Raw genomic sequence first — 12,926 nt, 5'->3', positions numbered from 1 at the left:
CGGCATTGATAATTGCTTCACCAGTGAGCGGATGTAAAGCCTTCAGTGTACTCTTCCCATCTATCCACTCTCTCCTCTGCGTTTAACAGTGGAATTGCGATTGCTCTTAATGTGGCCACCGGTGCTTTTAACTGCGCCGAAGGTTGTTTTGACTTTTCTATACGCTAAACCAATCGTCCTGACCATCAACTCTTTTTCGATTTCTTCACATATTTTCTGCAGGCATTTCGCCTTGGCTACCATCCATTTGCTATTTATTCCATTCCTAAGTGATTTATGTTTCTGTAATCCTATCTTTCCCTGGCATTTTTGTACTTTCATCTTCCGTCGATCAATTTAAGTATTTCATCTGTTACCTAATGTTTCTTTCCATTTACCTTCCTTGTAAATGTTTGTCTGTCGAACGTCCATGGTAGCCTTATTGGAAGGTCTTCGTTCCGTATCGCAATATCCACACCCTAAACGAAACTGAAAAGAGGCACGTCATTCCTCAGTACTGCAGTATTGCACTTTCTTACGCACGAATCTTTCGGACGATTCTCTTGATCTTCAGTCTACTTCTAATGATTATTAATTTGTGATATGAGTCTATATCAGCTCCTGGGTAGGTCTTACAATCCAATGTCTGATTTCGAAATGTCTGGTTGACCATAATGTAATCCAGTTGGAACCTTACCGTATCTCCCGGACTTTTTCTTGTGATTCTCCAACGTATTAGTCGCTATTACTATCTGAAATTTATTGAAGAACTCAATTAGTCTTTCCCCTCTGACGTTCCTACTGTCTGCCCTTTATTCTGCTCTTGCACCTTCTTCCATTCCTTCCCCTACAACCACGCTCCAATCCACCATGACTATTCGATTTTCATCTGCCTTTGCGTACTAAATTACCCGTTGAGTATCGTCTCAGTTTCTGCTATTTAGCTGATATGTCATTGCCAGGAGATCCTATCGATAGTCTGGCTGCCTGGGCTCCATACCAGACTCTTCACCACATTGTCAATGAATGCAGGATTCGAGTCTATCACGGTGCTGAAGAGGACTTCCTGCTAGCAGTTCCAGATGCAGTGCGCTGGATTGAAGGACTGCATATTCAGCAGTAAAACCAAACCTGAGTTTCTTTTGTGTAAATACGTACATACGTACATATGTATATGTAATTTAATTTTATTATATGTCTTTATTAACCAAACGCTAAATAAAAAATAAATGATAAGTAGCCTCTCGGTGTCCTCATACACTTTCTTATATGCTGTTTGCAACGTTGGCATATATCGTTGGCATGTATACCTGAATTACCGTTGTCGGGGTCACAAATCCTTGTCTTCTCTCCATTTAACTTCACTGACCACCACTAAATCTAGATTGAGCCTTTGTATTTCCCGTTTAAGATTTTCTAGACTTCCTACCACTTTCAAACTTCTGACATTATTAGACTGTGTTCCCTTCGTTGCTTATTCAGTCTTCTTCTCATGGTCACCTTAACGTTATTAGCCCCTCCCGGAGATCCGAATGGCGGACTAAGCCGGAATCTGTTGCCGATGGAGGGATCATCTTGCGGTGTGGATACATATTGTGTGGTTTTAATGCTGGGGATTCAACTGCTTTCTGTATTCTCATGCCTTTTGTCATTGCTGATTCTTCCGTCTTTTAAGGGTAGTTTCAGATGAAATGGAGATATTGAAAATTTTTAATTGTTTCCCTGCTTTGCATTCAATGGCGCACCTCATGACTTTCGTCACATCATCATACTCGCTTTGCTGCAGCGACCAATGCCAGATGGATGCGAGAATTATACATGGTAAAGTCGGAGTGTCCTGAAACTCTGTATACTCTTGAGCCCCCTTTAACTGGATTGTCTCAGCCGGTTTTGCTGATGATCTTTATTCAAAATCTGAGCAGTGAATGGGTTCGAACTCGGGATCGAGTATGCGCTGGTAAGTAATAAACTACGCTAGCCCCTTTTTTTAATTCATTTTCTTTATTTTTTTCTCCAGAGAAAGAAACGAAAATCGAATCTATCGCTACTTGGCACCGCCAGTTTTACTCTACCTTAAAAAGAGGAAATGAAATATCCCTTTCCAATCGTTGCCCCTAACTGTTCCCAAGAATTCCCCAAGGTGATACGCTCCAAGCGTCTATAAATTTTTAATTTCTGATTGCGTCATTACAATTTGTATATAAGTACAAATGAAAATTCTGTTTACAGAATGTTACAAGAAATGCCGTTCAAAGGATAAAGTAAAATAACTTTGTATAGTACTTGCGCTGCTGCAGCTGAAAAAAGCCTTTCTTCAAGAAATGATGCAACTGGAGTTTCTTGTCCACTGACAACGACGTCCTCTGTCTTCAACAATACCGTCTAAAACATCTATGAAAGTCTCATGTTGGATTGCAAATACCTGAGTGAACGCAGAATTCCGTAAATAAGCCAGTCTCTTCCTCACTCACTGCTTGCAATTCAGTCTTCGATGTGAAGAAGCGCAGAACGTCACAAATGGTTCAAATGGCTCTGAGCACTATGGAACTTAACATCTGAGGTCATCAGTCCCCTAGAAACTTAGAACTAATTAAACCTAACTAACCTAAGGACATCACGCACATCCATGCCCGAAGCAGGATTCGAACCTGCAACCGTAGCGGCCGTGTGGTTCCAGGCTGAAGCGCTTAGAACCGCTCGGCCACACCGGCCGGCAGAACGTCACACTGAGCCTGGCGCTCCCAAGCTAGGCGGGAGGGGCGTTTGCGAAAACAATGCATAAATAATTTGCAAGGAGGATGTTGTACCTCGGTGTGCGTTCAAGACCGCTGTGAGATTTTCGTACCACCAGTAAACAAGCTTCACTTTCTCCCCTTCGCTGAAGATGTTGACTGTCATTTGCTTGAACCCTGTACGTGCATGATATTTTGCGTGCGGAAAGTAATAGTCATCCTGAGAGCGGAGGGTCCGAGGTAAGGTCACGTCACGCGTGACACGGATATCTTCGTGTCAGTCGCTAAACGCCAAACGAGACGCTCGTTAAGCAATGTTCATCGGTGTCCAACAGACAAATGGTTCAAATGGCTCTGAGCACTATGGGACTTAACATCTATGGTCATCAGTCCCCTAGAACTTTGAACAACTTAAACCTATCTAACCTAAGGACATCACACATCACACAGTCATCATGAGGCAGAGAAAATCCCTGACCCCACCGGGAATCGAACCCGGGAACCCGGGTGCGGGGAAGCCAGAACGCTACCGCACGACCACGAGCTGCGGACTTCAAGAGACAACATTCAGGGTAAAGTGGAGAGTCTGTTAATCCGATAGCGAGGAACCGGTGTCTCATCGCATGTTTTTGTTGGCGATACCACGTTGCCAGTAAGTCACCATTTTGCCACTTTGCCACGTTTTCCTCACTCGCGGCCAAATCACAGTTGGGTACTTAGTTCCCACCACTTTATGCGGAATTGCACGCAGAAGGGTGTATAAAGATCTTATGCCTTCGGCGGCCACATAACTGTATTCCGGAACGAATGTCTATACGTCTACGTGGGAGAGCTGTGTCACGACGTGTGCCTCCGATACCGGCGGGACATGAGATACCAGCATAAGGACATCCAATAGACGACCCGTGAGGGAGGCGCGTTGACTGGTCCATTGTCTCCGCGTATTGCTCACACAAAGGACAGCTGTTCGTGCTCAGACATTAACCAGTCCTAGTCCTCCGTTGCGTTGGGGGAGGGTGAGAGTGTTGTGACGTACTTTGAATATGTGTCTTGTGGATAGGAAATAACCAAAGGCCACCTGAAGCCTGCTGTGCCACGTTATTGAGCTCTGTCGCCCCATAGAGGTTCAGGTATTCCACGCGCTCAAGCTGGTTCAAGTACCGCAGGTGCTGGTTACAATCTGTAGTACCTGTCGATAGTTAGCAGCGCACATCCTTCGTAAACATGACTTTCAAATATCTCAGTTCAGTAACTGGCGGCACGAGAGCGACAGCGCCCAGCTTGAGATTACTTCCGATGGCTTGCAGTCTGTCCACATCGCCCGACTCAGATTATCTGCAGTATGCTGCGGGCATCATCGATGGAACGAGCAAGAGAGGGGAGGTCGTGGGCTTACGCCCGATAACGGAAGGTGAGGTCCCACAACGTAATGCCTCATGGCCTGTGGATCAGACCCCCGACGAAGAGCTCAAGCACAAATACATAAACGTGTGTACAAAGAGGGGAACCTTGCCTTACAGGCCGTGCCTCCGTTGACCTGGACGTGAGGGCTGGCTGCTGCCAGAAGGTGGCACAGGGTTTCGATGGGCCTGGGGGGAAATCCCATTGGTCCATTACCTGTACGAGGAAGCTGCGGTGTACCCTAAGGAAGGCCCGATTGAAATCGATGGAGATCGCGCTCGCAGGAGGGACACCGACAGTTGCTGTTAAGTCCCTGTGGTCGCCGGTGGTCGCTTGTATGTTGCAGTCTTCTCCCTGCGACTTCTGAGAATTATTTGCAAAATCTTCTTAATCTAACCTGCCAAAGCCCTGGCGTCGGGGTTGGCGTCGAACATTCTTAGTGACTGATAGTCATTTACTGATTACTTTCCTACTGGCTTGTGTACTAGTTTGAGAATTCCCTCGACGAAAGTAGGCAGTGCTGTACAGTCTGGGGAAGTGAGTTCTTCGAACGTTGTAATCCATTGTGGCACCATGATGTCAAGGAAGGTTCGGTAAAACTCGACTGCAAAGCCATTGAGCCCTGGAGACTTACAGACCACACCGCTGTCCACGGTATCCCCCACCTCTTCAGACGACACTTCTTCTATTAATGCCCTCGTGGTTGCTATGTCGATAGTGTGTGTCACCTACTGTAACATTTTTGCTGTTTCATCCTCATCTACAGCTGTTTCCTGTTAAAATGACGAAAGATATCCTCTACGGCTTTCGATATGGTTTCTCGGATTATACAGGAGCGACCTTCTAGCGTCGTAACCGTCTGGTTAATTGTCAATGGTATCCGCGCATGTCCACAACAATGGAATGCATGCTCGGAACCTCTGTGGCCGTTCGGTCTTGTCGTCGCAACCAGACTACGGCGCCTTCTAATCGTCGCTACATCAACGATAATATGTGAGCCGCAATTCGGTGCCTCTTTGTCTGTCCGCCTATGGGGGTAGAGCGTTGATGTCTCTGAGCGCCGCATAGATCGGTGGAAGTCCAGGGCAGGGTCTGCCTGTGCCACGCTGCCTTGTCTTGAAGATTGCCGGTTTGGCGCAGAGGAGCCACCACGCCGGGGTCGAGTGGTATCGGGAGTGAGTCGTTCACAGCTGGCCGACACTGCGGCGATTTTAAGATGGCAGTCCGTCTTCTGGAGGTTTATTACATTCATCTTCCAAAGGCTGTTAGTATGTCACACTTGTTGAGGGTGGAGATGCATCATGCTGATATAGTTGCTGTGATCAGAGAAGACCAGAGGCCCACCACTCCACGTGTAAGACTTTGTGGCATATACTGTATATGCGTTTCCGTCGGTTCACCGAATGGATGAAAAGATGGGTACGTAAAGAGCTGTCACCGTGCACCGTTTCCCATGTACCGCACGAGTGAAGATCGTAGACCACGCTACTCAGTTCCGGATAACGCATGTAGTGCGGGATTTGGTCCTTAGGATGAAGCACGCGATTTAAGTCGCCAGCGAAGACGCTGTGTTCGTACCGTCCTACGAAAAGGGGGGTGATGTCATTGGAGAAGAACCTGGCCCAGTCGTGACGTTTAGTGGTGCTTGAGGATGCATAAAAATCAACGAATCAGGTGTCGAGTGTCTGTTACTCGTGAGCGTGCTTACGTCGTTCATCCAAGTCTCTGGCCTCAGTAGTGTATTTACATTTCTCGGCTTGTGGTTGTAGCTGTAGCGGTTTTAAACCTAAGTACTGACAAAGTTATTTGCGCACTGTCATACAGTTATTAAATTTAAAAGTTTTCAACGGTATTTCGTGCTGTTTATGGCGAAATAACGAGTTAACAAACTTTTGGAAACGCTCGCTAGAGTCTTTTTTAGAGTTTTCTTTGCATTGATGCCGTTTAGTAAATTTCGTTCTTTAGTTTTCAGCTACGTTTCTTGTTGTTTCTAGTGAAATATTTCAATAAAAGTTTCATTCACATTTTTAACTACATTGAGTGTTCCAGTGGCCGCTTGAATTTTTTGTTTCAGCTAGTAAATTTCGTTAAGTTTAGTTCGTACTAGTATTAGTTGTGGTTTAGTAGTATTAATAAAAGTTGTTGCTTTCTTACCATAGAGAGGATTTCGAGACCGCTATTGTTAGTTCTATAAATAGTTTTACTGGTGTAACTGAACTTAGGTAACGTAGACGTTTAGTTCTTTTCAGTAACTATAAAATTTTACCATGAATGAGAAGTGTGGGCTCTGTTGTAGGTTTGTTATTAGTGGATTACGGTGTGGGATTTTCTCAAAGTATTTTCATTGGGGGGAATGCAGTGGGGAAGCCAGTGGGCATTCTAGCGAGATCCTCTCCTGGGAATGCAAGATCCGTGGTAGAAATAAGTTAATAGAGAAGCCGGAGTGGAAGATTTGTGCCCTGCATGTGCAGTTACAATACGCAAAGAAGGAACTAGATTGGATGAGGAGGGTGAAGAGTGCTGGGCAATGGGAACTGGTAGTTGGCAAGAAGACAGCTACGAGGAGGAGGGATTCAGACAGTTGTACTTTCCGTGACTGCAGTAGATTTGACCAACTGTCAGAGTTGAGTGGAGAGGAGCATCTTGTAGCTGTAGGTGTAGAAAACACACAGAGGTCCTAAGCAGTTAGAAGATCTAAGTCAGTTGCAAAGTCTAACAGAGAGAAGAAGGTTCTGCTGCTAGGTATTTCAGATGGTAGAAGTGTGGGCCAGCAGTTGCAGGAAGCGTTGGGAAGTGAGTACCAGGTCACTGACATTGTGAAGCCTAGTGCAGGGTTGGCTCAGGTGACTGACAGCTTAGGAGGAGTTATGTAGGAATTTTACGAAGGAATATCAGGTAGTGATAGTGAGTGGAGCAGGGAAGAGTCTTGATAGGGACGGGTAGGGACGGGGGGGGGGGGGGGTATGATGTACATGGTGACCTGGTGAAGATGGCTACTCAAACTGGTGGCACTAATGTGCAGTTCGTGCAACTGTTTCAGCATCATGTTTGGCCTCATCTTAATGCAGCTGTTAGGCGCGTTTACATGAGGCTGGAGAAGCCACTAATGGTAGAGGTCATGGGTTACATGCAAGTGGTGCTATTTGAATCTATCAGTAGATCAGGTACTCTAGGCATGGCCTGCACCTCAATAGGTATGGGAAGGGGAGGCTGGCAAAGCTTATAGCTGACAGTATTGTGAGTGGTGTTCGAAAAATTCCTGTGGTAGTTGGTGTTAGAGCCGTACATTGTTTAGATTGAAGTCAGCTGATACGTATACCTTCTTAAAGCAAGTCCATCTTGTTGTGGATTGGCAACACAGCCAACCCACTGTGAGAGGAAGCCGAAAGGCACGCGTTTTAGCTCACGCAGGCTGGCGTGAGGTCTGGAACAGGTCAAGGAAATGAGATTAACAAAAAACGTACGTAGCTGCTGGAATACTTAACTTTAATCCATAATTGGTGAACATCGCTCTTGACGGTACATGTTTTACAGCATCAATAGTAACTGGTAATGGCGCCTTGCTAGGTTGTAGCAAATGACGTAGCTGAAGGCTATGCTAACTATCGTCTCGGCAAATAAGAGCGTATTTTGTCAGAGAACCATCGCTAGCAAAGTCGGCTGTACAACTGGGGCGAGTGCTAGGAAGTCTCTCTAGATCTGCCGTGTGGCGGTGCTCGGTCTGCAATCTCTGATAGAGGCTGATAGTGGCGACACGCGGGTCCGACGTATACTAACAGACCGCGGCCGATTTAAAGGCTACCACCTAGCAAGTGTGGTGTCTGGCGGTAACACCACACTTCTAACTAAGGAATCATCTTTAGCGGACGTTATGTTTCCAAGTAGAGAAGGAATTAGCATATTTCATCAAAATATAAGAGGTATTAGAGATAAAGTTAGTGAACTGCTTTTAGATGTTGACTCTGAAATTATTGGCATATCGGTGCACCACTTAAATATTTTGACAATTCAGAGGCTTCCATTACCAGGACACAGATTAGCTGGGTGATTTTCAAGGAGTTCCTTGCGGACTGGGTGAGTGGCCATGTATGTAAAAAACAGTATTCCACTTGAATCCATATATGTATCACAGCACTGCACTGAACAGATATTTGAAACATCAGGTTACCTTCAATTCAGAAGGCTGTTGCACGCAGCGACTGTTATATTGACTTGTAAATGATATATTTCAACTATCAGTCGTCCTTTTTAAATTTTATTGGCAGATATAGATTTCAGCTAGAAACTAGCCATTCTCAATGCACTATCATTTCTGATCAATGCATGTAATGCCTGTTGGTCGAGCTTCATCCACAGTTCAATGTACTGATCAATGTACAGTTCAATGAACTGTGGATGAAGCTCGACAAACAGGCATTACATGCATTGATCGAAAATGATAGTGCATTGATAATGGCTAGTTTCTATCTGAAATCTAGATCTGCCGACAAAATTCAAAAACGACGACTGATAGTTGAAATCTATTATTTACAAGATATTTGAATGTTGTGTATGCGGCAGTTGGATTCAGTGCACTAAACTTAAAATTTTTGTTGTTTATAGTTCTTCGCTCAATTCAGAGCATTTCTGCTCAAGCTAGAGAGGGTTCTTCATTCACTTTAAAAAAAGTGCCAGAAATTAGTTCCATGTGGTACATTCAATATTAATTTTGTATATGACTGTGCAAGAAAAAGGATGTTGGTAGATCTCCTAAATTCATATGATGTGATGCAGTCTGTGCTTCTTCCAACTAGGGTGCAGGGGCACAGTAGCATAGCCATAGTTAATATTTTTATTCAATCTTCATTACTAGGTGGACATTCTGTTAGCAAAAGGGTGGATGGCTTTTCAGACCATGATGCACAAATCTTAACACTAAAAGGCTTTTGTACTCAAACAACTGCCACATATAATTACAAACTATGTGGAAAGTTGACCCAGTGACAATAGAGAGTTTTTTAAACCTTGTCGAGGAACAAGAGTAGCAGGATGTTTATATTGCCGATAACATATATGACAAATATAATGCTTCCTTTAACACAGTTCTCATAATCTTTGAGAGTTGCTTTCCATTAGAGATTTCTAAACGTTGTATTAGCAGTAAACGGCAGCCTGGATGGCTGACAAGTGGAATAAGGATATGATGTAGAACAAAGTGGGAGTTACATACAAATGTTAGAAGTTGTCACAATAAAGTTACAGTACACCTTTACAAACAGTATTGTAACGTGCTTAAAAATGTAATTAGGAAGGCAAGGAGTATGTCGTACGCAAATAGATAGATAATTCACAGCATAAAATTGAAACCATATGGTGAGTTGTTAAGGAAGTGTGTGGTCAGCAGCACAAGGTCGACGATATAAAGTTAGTTCATAATACAAATATTTCTGTTACTGATAAATCAATATGTGTACAGAATTTAAACAATCATTATCTGAGCATTGCTGGTGAATTAAACACAAATTTATTCTCTACAGGGAATCATATAACTCTCTTGGCAAATGCCATTCCGAGACTGATGTCTGAAATACTCCTCCGTGATACTGATGAGGGGTAGATTGAGTCAATAATTAAATCACTGAAGACGAAGAGCTCTCATAGATACGATGGAGTACCTGGCAGAATTACAATACTGTGCTGCACGTGTTAGCCCTCTACTTAGCCATATTCGTAACTTTTCCTTTACTAATGGTCAGTTTCCTGAACGATTAAAGTACTGAGTAGTAAAGAAGCCTTATGTAAAGGGAGAAAAGGATAATGTAGGCAATTTTAGACCTATTTCTATGCCATCAGTGTTTGCTAAAGTTATTGAAGAGGCTGTGTATTTAAGTGTAATTGATCATTTTACATCACATAATATGCTATCAAGTCATTTAACAACTGAAAATGCTATATTCTCCTTTCTCTACGAGGTAGTGGATGGGTTAAATAAAAGGTTTCGAACGCTAGGCATATTTTTTTTATTTCACTAAAGCGTTTGATTGTGTTGATAAAAAAATTTGCTACAGAAGTCGGCCCTAGTTTTTAGGTCATTGAGAATTGCTGTGATGGGGGGTCTGTGTGGGGTACGGTCACGTGGAGGGTGCCCCTGAGATCAGTGTTGGGACCACTCCTGTTCCTTATTTATATAAATGATATACCCTCTAGTATTACGGGTAACTGTAAAATATTTCGCCGGTCGGTGTGGCCGATCGGTTATAGGCGCTTCAGTGTGGAACCGCGCGACCGCTACGGTCGCAAGTTCGAATCCTGCCTCGGGCATGGGTGTGTGTGATATCCTTAGGTTAGTTAGGTTTAAGTAGTTCTAAGTTCTAGAGGACTGATAACCACAGAAGTTAAGTTCCATAGTGCTCAGAGACATTTGAACCATTTTAAAATATTTCTGTTTGCTGATGACACTAGCTTGGTAATAAAGGATGTTGTGTACAACATTGGCTCGGTTTCAAATAGTGCAGTTCATGACATAAGGTCATGGCTTGTAGAAAATAAACTAACGCTAAATCACAATAAGACTCACTTTTTAGTGTCTAACACACAATTCAACAAAACCCGATGCTTTAATTTCGCAGAATGGGCATGTGATTAGTGAAACTGAACAGTTCAAATTTCTAGGTGTACAGATAGATAGTAAACTGTCATGGAAAGCCCACGTTCAGGATCTTGCTCAAAGACATAATACCGCCATTTATACTATTCGAACGGTATCTGAAGTAAGTGATCGTTTGAAACGAAAATCAATATACTTTGCTAATTGTCGTTTACGTATGTCGTATGGTATTATATTTTGGGATGACTTCACATTCTAAAGGGATTTTTTTGGCTCAGAGGCGGGCGGTTCGGACAATAAGTCGTGTAAGTTCGCGAATCTCTTGTCGATCCCTGTTCACTAGTCTGGATATTTTGACGTTGGCCTCTCAATATATATATTCTTTATTTTAGTTTCTTGTTAACAGTATCAGCTTATTCTCAAGAATTAGCGGCTTTCACTCAGTTAATACTCCGCAGATATCCAACCTGTATTTGGATCAGACTTCCATAACTCCTGTGGAGAAAGGTGTGCAGTACAATGCTGCATCCATTTTCAATAAGCTACCTCAAGAATTCTAAAATCTTAACAGTAATTCACGTGCTTTCAAATCGAAACTGAAGAGTTTTCTCATGGGTCACTCCTTCTTTTATTTTTATCTGTTATTACTTTTATGTTGTAATTTGATGTACTGAACGTTCCATGACCTTAGAGATTTGCTCCTGAATTTTGTCCTAAGTAACGTGGGTTGTAAATAAAAATAAATAAACAACAATCCTGCTGATCTCTGTTCGCTGCAGAAGACTGACAGACTGACTCCCCCGGCCCCATGTTCTGTTATGTATGGCTGGTTCTGCCTCATGGTCGGCGTCCTGCATGGTCAGTTTTTCTTCCTCTTGTGAGTGACAGCTGCCGTGTTCCAACTCGTACCTAAGGAGTCACTTTTGTTGTTTTGGAGAACGCTGTTTTCAAGTGTGGCCTTGGGTTTCGGATGATGGCACTAACTAATGCCTCGCCAGCACAAACGCTTCTATTGGTACGAAAAGTAAATCAAAGCCATCTTGCTGTTAGCCATGTTTTCAGTTCTCAGTGGCATCGACAGCACTGTATGGAGCTCTGCCACTGGCCAGGCTGACTTATCGTCCCACCATCGGCCTGCAGAGAGTAAATCCGGTACTCCAACGTCGGTGTGCTGCATCTGAATAGATGGAGACGTTGTGAGTGCTGTCACATAAGTTACTAAGAGGGCTGTAGGCCTCAGTGGAGGAGCCACGTCCTGTGACGTAGGCTGTGTGATCCAACTTTGGAGGCACTCAGAACATTGACGACACTCCTTGCCACATCTGGAAAATGTTTTACGTAGGCTGTCATAGATAATTATGGCATGGCATCCTCCGATCCTATTTGGAGGTATGATTGTGGTAGTAGGGCAAAGCAAGTATCATGCCACACTGCAGGTTCAATACATCAGGGGCAAGCAGACATTCATGGGCAAACTTAAATTACTTATGACCTTAACCTGTTGTTCTGCTAACTGGGTTATGAGCCCTGGGGTTTGATTTACCACCCTATGGTGATAATCCAGTCTTCTCAGAAAACTCCCACAACTCTCCCTCCCCTCCTCCTCTTCCCTCCCTGGGAAAATCTCTCAATGAAAGTACACCTTTGGAATCAAATTAACTTTCTAATTAATTATATCGAAAAATTAATGAACACCTCGTCATCTGGTAAACCCCATAGCCCTCCCTCCTCTCCTACATCTGGAAATTAGTGTGAAAGGACTCATTCTGTGCTGGAGAGGAAGGATCTCACGACAGTAAATTCAAATCATTTTCAGTTACATAGCAAAGGATACAATATTTATTTATAAAATTCATTTCACAGGGTTTGGACCTCTCTTTTATTCATGGGTAAAAGTTTATCCTCCACATTGTTTGTGAAGATGCAGGTCTTGTGAAATACTTTGAAAAACCTAGTTAAATAGATTGCTATTATTGCGAACACACGAGGAATACTGTCAGGAAATCGATGTCAACGTAGCTCACTGCATATAATTACACAGTTCAAACTCCCTTGATCCCGTCTTTGCACCAACCACAGGGCAGATGTGCCAGTTGGTTCCTGGATCGCCGCACGTCCAAATCGGGAGAGGGACCGCACTACACCGACCCGGGCCTGCGAGCACTGTCGACTACCGCACCACAAGCTGCCTTGTGTATTACCACTTAGGCAGATGGGGAGAGAGGCCA

This window comes from Schistocerca serialis, chromosome 4 (assembly GCF_023864345.2).
Source record: "Schistocerca serialis cubense isolate TAMUIC-IGC-003099 chromosome 4, iqSchSeri2.2, whole genome shotgun sequence".
Classification (NCBI taxonomy): domain Eukaryota; kingdom Metazoa; phylum Arthropoda; class Insecta; order Orthoptera; family Acrididae; genus Schistocerca; species Schistocerca serialis.
Note: the sequence above shows the minus strand (reverse complement) of the source record.